Genomic DNA, 18,290 nt, shown 5'->3' with positions numbered 1-18,290 from the left:
GGCTTGGCTCTAACAGCAGGGAACGGCACATCCACGTGAACCCAAGCCCACAAATGGCTCACAGGAATGACGCAGTGAAGGTGAAATATCAAAGGGAGACGGGAAGTGCATGGCAGGAGCAGGGGAAACAGGGGAGAGAATAGCCGGAGCTGACCTTAGCGGGGAGGGGAGCCCGGCTGCACGCATGGAAGGGAAATGGGAAAAGGATACAGCTGGGACCGGCTGCAGCACGCGTGTGCTCTGCCCCAGCGGCAGTGCCGCTTCCCGCTTTTCCCCTGGGATGGGCTGGAGGAATGGACCAGGTCAGGGCTATCCCCAGCAGAGTGGGGCTCCCAGAGGGACTGCAGCAAACGCACCCAGTGGGGCAGCTCTGGAGCTTGGCCAGAAACCACCGAACATGCACATGGGATGCTCTTGGGCATCCACGTTCCCCATTTCCAGGAGCTGGATACAAGGAAACGGCCCCAGTCTGGTGATGGCCAGCTCTGACTCACTGCAGATCCGCTGCTGTGCGAGGCCACCCCGGCTCCCTGGGCTTGTTTAAAGGCAGCACAGGGCAGATCCTGCCCTTCCAAGTCGTTCGATGCCCAGAGCTGCCTGTTGAGGAGCAGCACAAGCTGACCTGGGGTGGCTGCTGTCCCTCCAAGCACCCTTTGCTTTGCCCAGGGACAGCCGCCTGCCTTTTCTGCATGTGGGGGTTTATTTTTAGCTGGAAAAAAGCACACAAAGCCTTTAAAACACACAAAGTTCCGTGCAGCATTCTCCACATAATGGGATTTCTCTCGTCTTCCCGAAGCTGCCGGTGACATTTCCAAATGAAGGGTTTCTCCTGGCCTTCTGCTCTTCCTCCCTCAATCTTCGGTGAAGTTTCTCCCTTCGCTAAACCACCCTGCTCTCCTCTCCAAGATCTGCTCTTTCAGGAGGAGGAACAGCAACTGTAAGGGCTGGTGTTCCTGGAATGTTGTTTTTCAAAATGGAAACAAGGAAAATGTAGTAGAAAATTTACAAAAACACCCCTTTTGAACCCATTAACATGGAATGGGATTAATAGTTCCAGTTGTTTCCCCCTTCCAACTAGCTCTCATCTGTCCTTAGCCTTTGCTATGGGAGAACTGAGCCAGTGAAAGGCAGAGAGCTGCTCCTACTCTTCCTTTACTCAAGGGAAAGGTTTTTCCATCCCGGTTGAGGTCTTTTGGGGCTGGAGAGGAGCCTGTGGAGCTGTTGGCACCCAAAAGCCAACATCTGGAGGGGTTCATGCTCCCAACCTTCACGTCTCTCCAATGGAGGGATGTTCTGAAGTCATCAGGGCCCTGAGTGGTCTGTGGGGCTGTGGCTGACCCAGGGGTAGGTCAGGATGGATGTGAGGACCTGGGAGCCAGGCAGCACAAACCTCTGGTGTCTGGGTCTCTCTTCTGGTCCTGAGGTCTGTCCCCAACTTTCCAGCAACATTCCCCAGGTGACCTTGGGGAAGTCACTTTGTCCCTCATCACCTTCATTTCCCTACTTGGGAGAGGGGAGAGCACTTTCTTTGCACCCACAGCCTTAAGAGGTTGTTAACGCTCTTTGATCGCTCTGAGTTGCTGCAGGGATTTCATCAGCCACTGCTGACTTGGCTGGAGCAGAGGCCAGTGGCTTTCCTTCCAGGTCAGGAATCCATCGATTGCTTTTCGAAAGCACCCACTGGTTTCTCAGAGTGGAAGGCACAGGAGCTGGGGACACTTCTGTCCTTAGATAACACCGCTCTCTGCACCCTCTTGGCATCCAAACCACCAACTGCATCGCAGAAACTCATCCTTGGTGGTACCCAAGGGTCTCGCCTGACCCTGCCCAGGAGCTTTCACACTGCTTGGCTGGGGACATGGTGCCCCAAGGCACAACTCTTTGTCCTTAGAAGAAAACACTTGAGGCCACGGCAGGCTGAGGTTGCACTGTGTGAAAGCAGAGGGACAAATTCAGCCACCCAAATTAAAGCTGTTTCCCAGAGATCCCACTGGAGTGGACGCTGCTGCTCTGCTTCAGGTACAGAATCTGTTGACTGGAAAGGGAGGTCTCGGGATGGGGTCTGGTGCTTGTGTACATGGTGGGAGCTGCTGCCCATCTCTTTGCCCAAACTAAGTATCAGTTCATAGGCAGGTTTGCTGCCTGCAAACCCCCAACCACATAAAGCCAGGGTGAGGAAGAGCAAAGCAAACCCCCTTTGTCCATGGTTTAGTGCTGGGGTAAGGGCTATTTTTTGTTTCAGCCATGTGATGAGTGTGTTACTCAGCCATGACTCGAGAACTTGTGAGCAATAAAGTCATCTCCAAGTCTGCCAAAAAAGAATCTTCTTAGCACACCCACCTCATCACACGTTCCCACTGCAGCTCCTCAGTGCGAGCTGACAGGGGAGGCTGCGGTAGCCATCTGTGTGCTTGCGGCAGTGGCCCCAGGACAAACCCGTGCCCATGGGTACAGTGCAGTGCAGTGCTGGTGACCAGGACCTTTTGCCAGCACCATCATAATGATGGTGGCATGGTGTTTGCTCCCAAATCCAAGAGAAAACAGAGGCGGAAGGGGTTGGGTAGCATGGTGTGATCTTCATCCCACTGCCTGGGCTGGGTTTGAAAGGTTGGGTTTGATCTTTTGGAGTCAAGACTGACCTGAAAGCTCCATAAGGTGGAGAGCTATGGATGTCTGCCTCCTTTCTTGTGCTGATGCAGCTCCATAACGGTTGGCTGGATGTGAGAGTGACTCAGGGCTCCAAAGCCCTGCATAGGCCAGTGTTGCTGTTTGAGGGTGGTGATGAGCAGTGTGGTGCATCCTCCAGGCTGTGGGGAGAGGTGGCATGGAGACATGCACCAGCAAAGCAGGAGATCACTGTTGGGAGTGCCTGGGAAAGTGGATATTGATGCTAAAATGTGCATTATTGAGGGATCTCTGGTCCCATGGGTGAGGAGGCAGAGTGCTTGGTCCCCACATGTGAAAGTCCTGGCCCTCAGTGAGGGGTGGTGGAGGACGCTGGGTCTGATGCCTCCAGGACTGGAATGCTCCTGGAGGTGGTATCAGGGTTCAGTGCTTCCACCCAGCTCTGTTGAAGGCAGGAAGGATCAGGATAGGAAACAGCCCCACACCAGTGTGCTAGGATGCAGGGAATGATGCTGCAGACACCCCATCACCTCCCCATTGGCAGGCACATGCCAGGGGCAGCAGGGAGGTAGACGCAGGCTCAAACCCCTCGCCTGATTGCTGGGGTAAAAGCTGCCTCTGCCACGGCCTCTTCTCCCCACCCCTTCCCTGCGCCGGGGCTCTAAATAATTGATAACACTGATAAATAATACATCTCGTATTTGCTCCTTCGCTTTCCTGTGCCGGGGCGGGCACGCTCGCAGCCTGGCGGGGCTGCATTGGGGTGACAGGGATGGGGAGAGCGCGGCTGTTGGGCTGGGGTAGGGAGCTCTGCAGCGGGGAGAGCATTCCGGGGAGATAAAGGGCTGGTTTGATGTGTGTTCATGTGGCGGGGCTGTTTTGCCTTGCATGCCTTTCTCTTTTGCTTTATTTTTTTCCTGGAGTGAAGCCTGGCGCCAGCAGTCTGGAACCAGCCTGACAAGCTTTTGAGTTATGGAAAGGGGGAGGAAGGGGGGAGGAGAGAGAAAGAGGGAGCGAGAGAGGCAGGGAGGAGGAGGGTGAAAGCAGAGGGAGGCAGCTGGGATGTGGATTATTAGGGGAGAACAAGAATACACACAAGAGGCTGGTGGGGTGAGGGCTGGGGGCTACTGGGGCTGGTGGGGAGGGGATGGAGCTGGCTTAGAGCAAACCTTTCAAAGGGGATTTTTCTTTTCATGGAGGGGGGGGGGAAAGGGGGGAATTGAGTCATTTTGGGCATGAAACGCAAACCTCGCCGCGTCAAGGAACAAGGAAGTTTTTTAAAGCACCAATTAAAGGGCTTGGAGAGGTCCGGGGCTTTTAAACAGCCTTGGGAAGGAGGAGGAGGGGGGGGGGGTCCTGGCCAGCGTTCAGGCTGCCGTCCCATCAGGACATTCCTTTCTGCTGAACGCTGCTGCTCCCGGCTCTCTCCTCCTCCTTTTCCAAGCTGCCGTCGAATCCTTTCCAACTCCCGCGTCCGAACCCAGGGAACTTTTGCTCCGTTTCATCTCTCGCCGCCTGCCTCCCCCCAGCCCCGGGCTGTGCTCGGTGCTTTGATCAGTGCTGCCTGCACACACACACACACACACACACCCCCAGGCCCCTGGGATGCAGGAGCCAGCGTTTTGGCATGGCCAAAATCCCCCTCTGTGGTTGATGGAGACCCCCCCCCCATCTGCCATCACCTCCCTGCTTCCCCAGACCGGGAGCTCTAATGCCAGGGGGAAGGAGGGCTCGGTGCCCAGTGATGGGGAGCTGTGCCCCAGAATGGGAGAAGGTGAATGGGGATGGTTGAGCAGCGTGTTTGGAAAGGTCTCATTGGGGTCCCCATGCTTGGGAAAGCCATGCGGTGCCCATGAGGGCTGCTCCGGAGCTACTCCACAGGGATTCATGGTACCGGCTGGAGTCCAGAGCAAATCCACTGGAGCAGGGGTTTTGCAGGCAGAGGCTGGAGCAGCTTCCCTCCCAAAATACCCTTTCATTGCCTCCCATGGATGCCCAGCAGCAAGAAGCATAGGTGTGAGCACAACCCCACTGCTTCAGCCCATCATGCTTGCCTTTCGGAGCAGGGAGTGAGCCATAGCTTGCCAAGAGCGTTGTGCCCAGGCTCAGCACTGGAAAGGGGATGGGGATTTGGAGCTGCTTTGCAGGGGCTTTGTTTGCTTTGGTTTCAGCACAGCCTATTTAACTCCCAAGACTGGCAAAGGCTGGGGAAACAGGAGCTCTTTGTTAAAGGCTGAGCAGTCCCAGGTCTTTAAGTCAGCCCGTGTGAAGGGCTCAAGAAGTTGAGGTAGCCCAGGGATGGGTGGATTTGGGGATGGGCAGGTTTCACATTGCTCGTACCTCTAAAGTGAAGCGTGAGAGTGAGGGTTCATGCACCCATCTCCCAAAGCAAAGCCTAGCAGGAGCCCTGCGAAGCACCACCACCATCTGCCAAGTCTTTGTCTTCGCAAAGAGGAGGTGGAAGGGGGAACACCCAGCTTTCCGAAATCTCCATTGCAGGTTGCCTGCGAGCTGCAGCTCTTCAGCAAAAACACTTCTTTCTCTGGGTTTCCAGGAAGCAAAATGTTGCCCTCCGCTGTCTGCAGCGTGGTTGGAACAGAGCTCGCTGTGTCCGAGCCTGGCCAGCGCTTTGCTCTGCTGTCACATCCCTGGTGGTGACCAGGGTTTGGAGAGGGACAACCCCTACCCGGCCCATAGATGCTGCAAAGACCGGTGAGAGGTCTGGTCATCCTCTACTATCCCACTCTTGGGGGGACTTGTTCCCACCCTGGCACCTCAACACAGGGCTGATAGGGTGTTTGGCCATGGGTTGGGTTGGGTTTGGATTGAGGTGGGTCTGCTGAAGACTTCCTCACATCTTGTGTAACAGCACCAAGCAGCTCAGTTGTGCTTCCTTGGTCCAAATTCCTCATTTTTTCACGTTTCTTCTCTTTCTCCTTGGCGATTCTTTGAGCTCTTTCTGGTAACTATAGAGCTACACTGGCAAACTCGTCCTCCAGCTCCTCCTTGCTGGAGATACTGCACAGATGGATCCATAATGCCGGCTGTCTTTTACAGACCTCCACCATCTAAGTGTTGGGGGTTCTTAAATCAGTAAATGGAAGGAGTGATTACTCATTGCTGTAGACGTGGAAACTGAGGCACAGGCTACTTATCCAGGTGCAAGCAAGTCAGACTTCAGGGCCAGGTGATGTGGTTTCACTTGGAAATCTTTGCTGCATCAGCTTCCTTGGCATCTCTTTGAGATGCTGCCAAGAGGGAGGGCACCCTTTCCCCTCCTTCTTGCCTAGAAGGGAGCAGGAGCTGAGGACACAGCCCCGTGGCCCATCCCCAACCCATGACCTCCGCGCTCGCACAGGCGGAAATAAGACACAATTCAGGGCTGGCAGAGCCGGGGAAGAGCAGGATGAGCCTTGGTGGAGCGCCCAGCCTCACCTTTCATATTCTAATGCCTTGCCTTTGCCTGATTTGTGAGCTCTCGGGAGTCCTGCTGGGAATTCGCTGGAACGGAGGCACACGCCGCCGTCCCTCGGTAAATTACACAGAGATATAATGAAGGAGGAGAAATCAGTTACTCTGTGACTGCGGCTCCCCAGGGGACCTTAATTCAAATATTTGTGGAGCTGAGCAAGTGGGGCGTTGGGGAGCCACCGAGTTGGAGTGTCTCTCGACAGGTTGCTCGCAGGTGGTTGGTGATGGGGAGGCAGCGCATCCATCCACAAAGGGGTTTTGGGCTGCTTGATGGTGCTTTGGGTAGCATTAGCCAAGAGGAAGATGCTGGGGGAAGGTGGGACCGTGGTCTGGCTGTGGCTGCATGGAGAATGGAGGTGGGTTCCAGCCTGCAACTGGTGGTTGTTGGGATGGGAGACCCATGTGCCCCTTTGCCAATGGCTTTGAGCAGCGTGGAGTGATGGGGGAACCTGCCCACTACCTGCAGCCAGGCTCTGCATCACCCCACTGATGTCCCTTGATGTCCCCAGGACAGGGACCTAGGAGAGGACAGCCTGGCCCCTCCTAGCTTCCTCCAGCGAGGGAGAAGCAGGGTTTGCAAAGCCCCGCAAGCTCTCTGCTCGCTGCCCATGTGGCCACTGCTTTCAGTAATGACTACAGAAAGGGTTAAGCACTTCATGGCAGCGAGGAGCAGGCAAACCTCACATTGCTCAACTTAGGAATGAGAAAATCGATTTACCTTCAGCTCCACCACCAGCCCATTCCCTCTGTGTGCCCTCCAGCCAGGCTTTCTGCCCTCTCTCCTCCCGGGGCATGCCAGCGCCATGGACTTGAGAAAACAAATGGGATCCAATTTGCCCAGCCATCAAACTGCACCAGCAAAGGGGGCACAGCCGTGGGGGGAGTCACCCCCTTGCTGAATGCATGCAAGAGCTCTTAGGTCCCACTTCACCCTGATGGCCAAGGCTGTGGCTCCACCAGGAACCTACTTGGTGGCCTCTTGGATGTGCTGTGATGCTCTCAGTGGCTGTTTTTGCCCAAGCATGGTGAGCTGGGGTGCAGGGTGCTCAGTCCCCAAGGAGAGGTGGTGGGATGGAGGCTGAGAGCATCTGCATTCACCCAGTGCCATTCTGCACAGCCATCCTCTTCTCATGCAGGTCCTACATCATCGCCCATCACTCAGCAGCGATGCTGCTACCAGGAGCTATGCACACAAATGTGAGAACATGCAGATATACCCCTTCTCTGCACCCACTCCTCACATGACCATTCCCATGTGCTCCAGCTCTCCTTCTCCCAACCGGCCTCTCTGCTCGTGTGCCAGAATCACACCCTAAGTGTGTGACAGTTTTGTCTCGGGATGCTGGGACCACCACATGTGACGGGGGCAACCCCACACCAACCAACCCATCCTCACCCCATGTCCTGCCACCACCACCAGCATCCTCCCTGCAGCCCCTTGCATGCTCATCGCCTTTGGGGCAGCATGCACACGCAGCCTTACGGATCTGCTGCACGCCAACTGTTGGGAAGGGGAAGGGAAAAAAAACCTATGGATTCAGCCGAGAGAGGTTGGAGAGGGGGGAAAGAGAGAGAAAGAGAGAGAATGACAGACTGCAATCCCCCTTGAGTGCCTAGTCTCATGAATATTAATAAGGTGGTAATTAAAATGCAGGGACACAGCAGGACGGATGCAGGCGCTGCCTTCGGAGCGCTGGGAACGGGGGGAGTGCGTCTTTCCAGGCAGGTTTTGATTCCGTTCTCTGATGAAAAGAAGAAAACGGAGCCTTCAACTTTAATCAGTTTAGAGGTTTTTTGACACGACATATCTTTAATTGCTGAGATTTCTGCTCCTCTCAAACCCGGCTCCACCGGCTCCAGTGTAAGCAGAGATAACGAACCGCGCTCGAGTGCCGTGGATCCAGCCCGCATTTACACCTCAACTTGTTTGCTACTTTCCTGGGGTCTCACCTCTTTGCCTGGGGTTGCAGAGCACAATCCTGCTGCTCCTTGTCTCTGCAGCCAGGGCAGGGGCTGCAAGTGCTGCCCGGCATCTCTTTGTCTGACACCCCCCTTCCAACCTCCGCTGCGGCAGCCTGAGGGAAACCTGCTCTTTTTGGGTGGTAAATCCCTCTTCTTGTGGCTGTATGGTGAGCTTGGAGTTGGGCATGATGCTACCCAGTCTGGATGATGGGGATGGAGACTGGGGGAGAAAGTTGGGTTGGGTTGAGTCAGATTGGATTGGGTAGAATCGAGCTGGGTTGAAAAGCAGGTCTGCTGAGAAGAGTAATGTAAGAGTAGAGGTGGCTGTTGGGTTGCTGAGTTATTAAGGAGGCTTAAATCTCCCTCAATAACCAGGGTTTGGAGGTTGGGTGAAGGTCCTGTGAGGGATGCTCAGAGCTCTGTGAGCAAGGTGAACCGAAGTGTTCATCCTTCTTAGAGGAGGGAGTTCCTCCAGTGGGTCTGGCCCACTGATGGAGTACCACATTGCCGGGAAAATGAATGGAGAGTGTTGTTTGGTGCGCAAAGGGAACATTCTGGGTGTGGGAATTGGATGATGTCAACCCAGAACAGGGATTAGGAGGCAATTCCTGGCAAGATGGAAAATAAAGTAGAAAAGAATCCATACTGTACCCCAAACCAGTGTAAGTGGTTGTGCTGGGTAAAGCCAGAACGTTTGGTTTGGCCTGAAAGGGTTTTTGGTTTGTTATGTCTGGGGGTTGCCTGACTGTAATGAGATCTCTTCATTTACATGGGGGTCACTTTTTGAACTGAAAAAATACAGATTTTGGGCAATGAGAAAGTCAAACCGATTCTTTTAGAAAATGCCCAAATACAACAATTCCTCCTGCGAGGGGCGGAATGAGATAGTCTGAGATCTTCAAAGCCTCCTCCCCTGCCCAACGCAGGTATTTCTCTTTTTCACTTCAAACCCTTTCTCAGCTTCACCCTGAGTTTCAGGATGATTCAGCCTCTCTGACTCTTCCAGTTGGCGATCAATCCACTATTCCTCACAGCCAAGCAAACACCATCTCCGTCAGCTCTTAGATGAGAGTCACCCAGCAGGTAGAGCACAAGTCCCTTTCAGCCCCACAGCTGGTGCCTCCGTGCCAGGGTTAGAGTTGGCCATGGAAAGACATCCCATGTTTTCTGGGCAGCGCAGGCTCTCCTGGATCACGGATGGAGGATAAAGGTTTGGCCTCACATTGGAGAGAGTGCATTACCCAGAGAGCAACTGTGATGTTTGATGGCGTTGCTGTGATGTGGCTGTTGGCTCCTGCATCCTCCCGGGTCCAGAGGTACATCCCAGGAGGATCTCCTGGCCTTCAGGCTAAACCGCACTCCTGCACTCCCATTCCTCTCTCCCAACCAAGCTTTGGAGCTTTCTCTCCCTTGGGAGCGTGTCCTTGTGCTTTGCTGACCTGCCTGTGCAGAGAAATGGAAAAGGAGAACTGCAGCACCTTGGAGCCCTTGAGATTCTGTTGCCTGGTGGGCAGGGTCGGAGCTGTTTGTGTAACAGGGTCTTTTCCATCATACGTCTTTCCATAGGGATGGGGGATGCCCTTATCTACCAGGGGCTGCAGTGGGTTGGGTGTCCTGGGCTCTGACCCACAGTCCCACATCTCCCTGGTGTTGTGCCCCACAGCAAGGAAGCAGTTCATCCATCTGTGGGCATTACTGGATTCAACTGCTGCATCCATCTCCTTGTTGCTCTGTTTTTCCTCATCTGGGACAAATAATTCCTTGTGTGGAAGGATGGCTGATGAACCAGGATGTTGGGAATTGAACTGAATTCCTTGGCTGGAAGAGCACTAACCCAGCTAAAGCTCTGTGCTGAGCACTGGCTTTTTGTGACACTTGCATGAGCCATTCCCCTGCAAAGGAGAGGGACATACCCCTTCCGCAAAGCTGTCCCATGCCCTGCACAGCATGGGGTGGCTCTGAGCACCCACAGAACCTCACTGGACCAGTAAGATGGGTTCACTTTATGGATCAGCACAATACCAGCTTGTCTGCTCTCATACCTGGTGAGCTGAAACTGGGGTTGAACTGCCACAAAGCCAGTGAGTCTGTGTCCAGTCTTTGGGTTGTAATGGGTTTAATGCCTTTTGTTCTTGCTTTTAATAGATTGGGTGCTATGGCTTGTGCCTGGGGTTGGATCTCTCCTCCCAAGCAGGCGATGTTGCGGCAGTGGCTGTTCAGTTGCCTTTCCTTGGCCATGCTGGAGCTAAGAAATGAGAGGATGTGCTGGAATCCATCAGGGACCACAACACACAGAGGGGACAGGCAAAACCACGTTTCTGTTGTTTTGTTGGTGGTGGTTTTATTCTCTTCTTCTCCTTCATCCTCTTCTTTCTCCTTTCCTGCAGTGCTACAGCAGCGGATGTGAAGCAGGACAAGCAGACGGTCTACCCAGTGTCTGAGCTCTCCTTCGCCCCAAACTTCCCATCACTGCCATCCAGTCTGTGCTGAAAAATCCTTGGGAATTATCAGGTTTGCCACATAGATGGGTGGCAGGGCTGGGGCCCTGTGGCGGCAGGGACAGCCCTGGGGGACAGCCCCGGGAAGAGCAGGAAGGCAAAACCCTGTGGTGGATGGAGGGAGAAGACAGGGGCTGTGCTGTTAACAGAGGACTGAGATGGTGAAACACAACCAGGACCTCTCCTGTGGCGAGCTGGGGCTTGGCCATGAGGAACATGAGAGGGAGGGTACAGGATGGGCCCCAGGTACCACTTCCTGGTTACATCCCTGCAGCGGTCCCAGTCACCCCTGAGTCACATCCTGCTTGCGCTGGCTCCTGTCTCATCCTGCAGTTTCTCAATCCCAGCGTTTCCTTTCTCCTGAGGTTGCTGCAGGGCCTGTGGGGCTGGAAGGGCTGGGGGGAGCTCCAAGGCATTGGGGACTTAGGGTGGGAGAGCAAACAAGAGTGTCCTTGTTTGCCAAGGGATGGTCAGGGTCCTGCTTCTGTCCTACCATCTCTCGTTTCATCCCATAATGTAAGGGGCCAAAGGGTCTCTGCTGTGCATCCCCTGGTGCACAAGGGCTCACATGTCCCCCATGCATCCATCCCGCTGCCTTAAGCCCTGTAACCAGGGCAGGAAGCTGAGGTGGGAGTGAGATGATGCTTATTCCCCTCCTCTCTCGCACCCCGAGCAATGGCTCTGCAGGGACGTTTGTGAGAGCCGAGCTGGGGCTGTGTGAGCCGGGAGCCCAGCCTGACTGCAGTCCCAGGCTGAGCCACGCTCGGGTCCTGCAGAGAAAACAAACACTGAGCTCCATCCTGTTTCACAGCAGAACTGCCATTTAAGGGAGGATTTGGAGAGGAGACATCTTCCTCTTTCAGATTCCTTCTTGCCAGTGCAACCCCCTTCCCCTGGCGTATGCTGGACCCACTCTATGGAGCATCCCAGGAGCTAAAGGGTCATCCCTGGATGCAGCTTTCCTCTGCTCTCCTGGACCAGGCTTTGTGCCCGGTGCCCTTTTCTCCTCCCCAGACCCATCTCCACACGGTCTGGGCTTACAGCTCACCCAGCATCGGACTCCAGGAAGGTAGTATCCTCCTTTGGGGTGGTTTGTGCCCTGGCACAGACCTGAACCAGCCAGCACAGGGGGTTAGCTGAGCTGAGCAGTGCCTATGGGGTGCTAAGCTTAGGATTCCTGGCCTTGCAGGAGTTTTCAAGGGGAGTTTGTGGCAGAGCAGGAGATGCTTCATTACACCAATGAGTGAAGCCTTGGGGGGGGGTGGGTCAGCTCTTACCTCTGCCACAGCCTTTCTGGGATAACCTTGGTCAAAGCTTTGTACTTTGCTTGTCCTGCTGTGAAGCAGAGCCATGGCTGCAGCTCCTTCTGTGCTGCTAAATCTGAGCCTGGCTGGCAAAGGGGGGGCACGCAGGGGGTCTGCACAAACACCAGTTTTTTTAGCACCAGGGTTTAGCCATGGGAACAGAGAAGCTTTTGCTTGTTACCCACATGTGACTTGCTTTTGCTTGCAGCTTTCTACCCACTGCGATAAAGGAGAAGCTGAGTGCGAACACTCGGCAGAGGGTTGCTGGCTCCTGCCAGAGCTGCGCTGCAGAAGGGCTGAGCCACAGCTCCCCATGCCCAGGGCTCTCCGTATGCTCCTCAGGGCTGTGGGGCTGGAGCTGTGGGTCTCACTATGCTCCTTGAGCAGTACCATGACCCCCAAGCAGCACCTTGTCATACCCATCTTCCACCGTCACCCTGCACTGAAGCCTGTGACGAGCTGCAGGGTGCCCAGGTAGCATCCATGGCTGGATGAGTTGCTCCCGTGAGCCGACCCATGGGGACCACTGTACCTGCGGTGCTGCGTTTCACCTTGCTTAGCCTAAGGAATGGCAGGACACCTCTGAGTGAGCCCACAAGGCTTACTGCACCCATGTGGGGCTCGGTGCTGGGACCACCACTCACCATGGGGTGCTGGCACCGTGCATCCTTCCTCCTCCATCACCCTCGGGCCAGCACCCAAGGGAACGCGGCTGCACAGGGACCCAGCCCAGGGGAGCTGGGTGATGGAGGAAGGGTCTCTCCTCTCCTTAGAGGGGGAACGTCCGGTCTCTCCGCTCGCTCCCTCCAGGCCAGGCAATGGTTAAATTCCTTTCCAGCTGAGCTGGCAAGCAGAGCCCGAGCATATTAGTCAGATCCCTGTAGGGGGTGGGGAGGAGGAAGGAGAGAGCAGCGAGGAGGGGCCGGAGCAGAGCCGGGAGCGGAGCTATTCTCCGGGGCGCGAGTGCAGGGAGGCAGGCGCAGCAGGGGCTGCGCTTCCCAGAAACTTGATTATTTTTAACCCAGGAAGAAGAAAGGAAGGAAAAGGGGGGGGGGGGGCGAGGGGGGAGGAGGGGGTAAATCTGCAGGAACTGGAAAACAGGCAGTTGGCATTTGCAGAGCGGTTTGCAGAGGGCTGGGAAGGCGAGAAGGGGTCCTGCGTGGTGCGGGGATGCCCCGTGGGTCCCGGTGCGGCGGCAGGGACGGGATGCAGCGGGGCCGGGTCTGGCTGTGCCCGCAGAGTCCCGGCTGCCCTCTGTGCCTTCGCCAGCCCCGTCCTCTCCCGGCACATGTCTGCGTGCTCGGGGAGCAGGATGCGGCCGGTTACCCCCGCACACAAACAGGGCACGTACACCGGCGGCTGTGGCTTCCTGGATCCCTGCTTGGGAGCTTGGGACCGCGGCTGGTGCAGGGAGCTGGGGAACACAGAAGGGGCCTGACAATGGGCGCATGTGGGAGGCTTTTGGAGGCTGCATCTCTGCAGGGTTGGGTCTCACAGGGGCACAAGTTGCTCTGAAACACAGGCGAGGGAAGGACACTGGTGGTATCATGGAGAAGGCAAGGTCCTCCTTGCACTGCCTCACCGTGCTTTGATGGGAGTCCAGCATCAGAGAACTGCAGGGAGGCCTCGGTGGCAGCCCCACTGCATTCCATGGCTGTGTTTGGTCTGCGTACAAAGCCCTGGGGTGGGAGTTTGGAAGCCCTGCAGTTGTCAGATCTTTGGGGAAACACTTCCCAGGCTCTCCAGCCTTGTCATGTTGCAGGTCCCCCTCATGGTCCCCTGAGTCAGAGTAGGCTGGCCAGAAGTTCCCTGTGAAGGTCAAACACTTTATGTCCCATGCTCATGATGTGAAGGCCTGCCACTGCTCTTACCAAGTACTTCATGTATTTTATTTCTCTGCAGCACCCACACTTGTTGGAGGCTCAGCATCCTCCATGGCTGGAGCATTGCAAGCCCTGCGTGCAAGGCCTTGCTGGAGATGGAGACCCCATCCCCGAGATGCAGAAGTGATGCCACTGCAACAGCATGTGATGGAGCTCAGCACCATGGTGATGGGAGCTGAGGGCACTGCTGGAGCAGGATGGTGATGGGAGATGTGATCCTCATCAGGAAACAGCATTGTCTCTGCAGACCCACCATGGCCAACCAAGGTAAACCAAGGGCATGAGTCCCTCCCCAGGCAGGTTTTGCCATCCTGGTCCTTTGTGGGACTTCTGCTGCCATCTCCTCTGGTCTCTCAGGTCCTGAGTGGGGCTGATTTCATCCACACAGCAGCATCAGTGCCGTGTACCCAAGGGAGGAGTCCTTGGTTTAGCAGGCATGATCAGACCTGGCCAGAAAATGGATGTCGTTCCCCAGTAACAGAGAGGGTACAAGGACAAACAGCTCAGCTGAGCTCATTTGTGTTCAGGCACCTCTCAAACTGTATCCCACACTGTCAGAACATGCCAACTGTTTGGCTTTCATACAAAACCCCCTTTTGACAGAGGTACCCCTGCTCTGAGGGGTCCAAGTGGGCCTTACCAAGGGTATTTGCTATGTCTTAGACCCCAGGGCAATGTTGACCAAGCCGGAACTGGGGAACTTCCCTGTTGGCATCCCGGATCACTAGTGAGGAAAATGCGTCCAACCCGCCGAGTATCCCCTGGTGCCTCCTTTCCAAGCATTAAAAGTGCTAATTAAACCTGAGCTGAGCTCTGGCATCTGCAGGGATCAGCCGCCTTTCCCAGCAGACTGGTCCTGAGCCTCTGCGGGGCCAGTCCCTGGTGCCATCCACCAGTGGGGAAGGTCACTTGGCCCTGCTGCAATTTGCACCCTAAGACTGAAGATGGGTGGTGCTGGGGATAAGCCCAATGGGGCTCATCTGCATGACAGCCCCACAGACAGTGGGGTGGCATCATCACCACCTCCAAACCTCTGGGTACAGTAGAGACGGGGCACATGAGCTCTCCTCCCAACCTCTTCCCCTCCGAGGTATTCGGAGTTGGCTCTTACCAGAGCCGGGGTGGGCAAGGGGTGGTGTTTCCAGCGGATGGCAGGAATTCCTGACTCTCTGCCAGCTCTGGGCGTTAATTCCCTCCTGTGAGGCTCGGCCGCATCCCAGACCTCCAAAGGCACAAAAGCCCCTTAGAGGGCAAAGGGCTTGAGAGGGGAAGGGGTAACTCCCCCCGTGGGGGTGAGGAAACAGGATGGAGGAGAGGAGGGATGATTTTATCGCTGTGATTTTGCACAAGTGATCTCCCGTCATTTCCTGACCCCCAAGGGAGCTGGAGAGCTGCCGGAGCAGCGTGCATCAGGGTCCCCAAGCAGGAGAAGGTCCCCAACTCTATGGGCTACATCCCTGTTGCTCAGAGGAGGCATATTCATCCCCCAGGCTGTGGTGATGCTGAGGTGTCTGTCTGACCATCTGCCACTGGCCTGGGGAGCAGCTCCATAGGCACTCACAGCCCAATGCTGCCCGCTGGTGAAGCTGCCCCTCCACTGGGCACCTCCACAGGGCTCCCCAGCCCTGCACCCCATAACCTGGGCTTGCAGGGAGAGCTGAGCTCAGCGGGTCCACCCCAAAACCAGCCAAGGACCGCGGGGTTGGGCCGGGAACTGCTCACACACCGTGGCCACCTCGCGCTAAGCAAACTCTTTGCTCCCCCTCACTGTGAGAGCACCCGGGGCTGGGGGCTTGGGGTGACGGAGGACCCTCCGAAGAGCCCCTTGTGCTGGAGGGAGACCAGCTCTGTGCCGGCAGGGTAGGGTTTTTTCTTCCTCGCTCTTTGTTAAGCTCCCTTTCAGCTGAAATGGCAATGCCTGGGTGTTCTGAGCTGACAATAATTGCTGCAGTCTAGACACTGTCTGGTATGAGGCAGGGGAATCAAAGAGGCCCCTTCTCTCACTGCGACTTTCACACATGCTCCCTCGCTCGGGCTCCTTCCTTCTCCCTCTCCCATGTTCCCTTGGTCTTTGCTGCCTTCTCTTTTTTTCTCTCCCCTTGCTCCCCTCTATCTGCCTCTCGCAGAGATGGAGGAGAAGCGTCAGCATCTTCCCCCCCACGCTCTCCCTCTCTGCCGTCTGTTCCTCTCTCCCGCTCCCCCTTCTCCCTCGCTTGCTCCTTCTCTCATCTGTCTCCTCTCTCCTTCCTCCACTCTTACCTTTATGCTATTCCCTTCCTCCCAAAGTTAGCAGAGAAGCAGGAGGGGGGGCTGGCAGTGCTGGGAAGTTAACTCCTTCCTTGCCCTCTTGTAGGCTTTCCTCCCCATCCAGCTCTTCACTGGGGTCCAGGGTGCCCTGGTTGCTTTGGGGCGCTGGGTTCCTCTCTGTAGCCCAACCCCATGCTGGGGCTGTGGCATCAGTCCTATGAGAGGCTGGGTCAGTGTCTATCAGGGCTGGTCTTGGTTGATGCAGCCTGGCTGGGATGAAGGGGGCTGATGCAAACACCTTCCCAGCACTGGGAGCCGAGGGGAGATCACCTTTGCTCTCCCCTTGCCTTCCCCACAGCCGTGAGGAACCGCATCCTTGGGGATGTAAGTTGTTCCTTCCAGTGCTGTAGCAAACCGAAAGGAGCTGGTTTTTCCACCCACCCACCCAGACCTCAGAGCAGCTTGCTGTGCTGCGAGAAGGGGAGATTAATCTGAGCTCACACATGGGTTGCAGCAATGCTGCTGCCTTAGGCTGAGCTCAGCCACCCTGGCACTGCCCCATGCCTGCTGTGGGCTCTGGCCAGGCCGTGTCCCACTGGCATTTCGCTCAGGAATTAGGCCTTTCTGCTGTAATGCTGTTAACAGCTCATTTCTAGCTCACCCCTGGACTTCTATTGACCTCTGATACCTGTGCAAAAGACCCTTTTTCTGTAAAGCCCAACAGAGAAAGCCAAGTTTTGTTAATGTGAGATCTCGTTGCAGAGAACACACCATAAATGCTTTTACAAGGGAGGAAACTGAGGCAAAAGAGAGGCCATGAGCCTGAGGGTCAGGCTGCCAAGGCCAGAGCTGCTGTGGGACCACTCAGTTCCCCTCTGTAGGACCCAAATTTAGGGCCACACAATTAGAAGCCAGCAGAGCCGCTCACTTGGCCATCCTTGGGCACGAGCGAGCAGCTCTCTGTGACCTCCAGCATCTCGGTGCTGCCGTGCTGCTTGCTTACCACGGAAAAGTCACATTAGGAAAGTATGTGATGTATTTTTAACTGTCTATAATGCAATTTAACAGCTGGAAAGGAGGAAGAAATCCAACCCCATGCAATCAGCCAGATCTCTGCTGTCCACAAGTGAAGGCTCAATGGACTCAAAGGGGATTTTGGTCTGGTTGGAGACCTTGTTTGGGAAAGGGGCAGGAAAACAACCTCATCCTTGAGACAGGCTGTGGCTCAAGGAAGGCAGTGAGTGCAGGATGGAGGCCAGAGGACCCAACAGCTCCCAGCGTGACACGCTTGTCCCCCAAAGCCACTGCGCTGCCTGCATCTTTAGATGCTGCTTCCCCAAAGAGCTGGGTGTCTTGGCTGTGCTTCAGCGTTGGGATTCTTCGCATGCTCTGGCAGCGAGGCTTACAGTGGAGGTTTCTGGGAGCCAGGCTCTTCTAGACATCTGCTCCGCACTGGAGGCAGTAACGTGGGACACGTTGGCCCCTGCTGTCCCCAGTCCTGCGGTGCTTCCATGACTGGATTTGCTATGGAGGTGAGTCCTGCCAGCCTGGACCACCACCACCCTCCTTCCCCAGGGCAGGGAGGGCTGCATTGTCCCCATGCCACCCTCCCAGCCAGCCCCACAGCACCTTCTGCTGTGTGCAAGGAGGGAGCATGGCAGCGCTGGAGTGGGAACAGGATGCTCATGGCCTCCTGCCTTCCCTACCTGCATCCCGGGGCCGCATCTGCATTCTGTGCACTGGGATCTGGGTAGTGAGGGGTGGAAACAGCTCCATGCCATCCGGGTAGGAGTGCTCCTTCACCACCAGCAATGGGTCTCTAATGGAGCTGATCCTTAATGGGGACCCTGTGTGGGATGGGAGCTCTTTGGGCAGCAGTAGTATGGCTTATTTTACCGATCATTTCTAGCTCAACCCTGGACTTCTATTGACCTCTGATCCTTGTGCAAAAGGCCCTTTGTCTGTAAAGCCCAATAAAGAATGCCAAGGTTTGGTTAATCTCATTGCAGAGGGCAGACCTGGGGTGTTGTGGTTGGTTTGCTGCCTCCAAACAGCTGGATGTTTTAGGGCAGCAAGTTTGCTGCCATCATTGATGTTATTCCCCTGTGCTTCTCCTCCAGGGCTTCTCCCAAGCATAGTTCCCAAGGCATAGAGGAAGAGAATGAGACTGGCTCCAACCCCATCCCAGGGGACACCCCTGTGGCAAGGCCCACGCGAGGAGCAGTTTGGGGGCTGGAAGCTGCCGGCAGCTGGTTTCTATATTCAGGCCTTTGCACACACACGGAGTAAAATCAAGCCAT

General features: G+C 55.7%; 1 long non-coding RNA gene across 1 annotated transcript in view; it reads left to right on the top strand.

The window, feature by feature from the left end:
• The window catches only part of LOC136022255 (uncharacterized), a 104,720-nt gene extending 87,678 nt beyond the window's left edge, over positions 1-17,042 (top strand). The window contains exons 3-5 of the long non-coding RNA XR_010616104.1: positions 10,446-10,569; positions 13,763-14,010; positions 14,101-17,042. This is a non-coding gene — a long non-coding RNA (uncharacterized LOC136022255). The remainder of the gene's footprint in view (positions 1-10,445; positions 10,570-13,762; positions 14,011-14,100) is intronic.
• Positions 17,043-18,290: the final 1,248 nt, after the last annotated feature.

Source organism: Lathamus discolor, chromosome 15 (assembly GCF_037157495.1).
Source record: "Lathamus discolor isolate bLatDis1 chromosome 15, bLatDis1.hap1, whole genome shotgun sequence".
Lineage (NCBI taxonomy): Eukaryota > Metazoa > Chordata > Aves > Psittaciformes > Psittacidae > Lathamus > Lathamus discolor.
The sequence above is the reverse complement of the archived record's forward strand: the minus strand, read 5'-3'. Positions and strand labels throughout refer to the sequence as shown.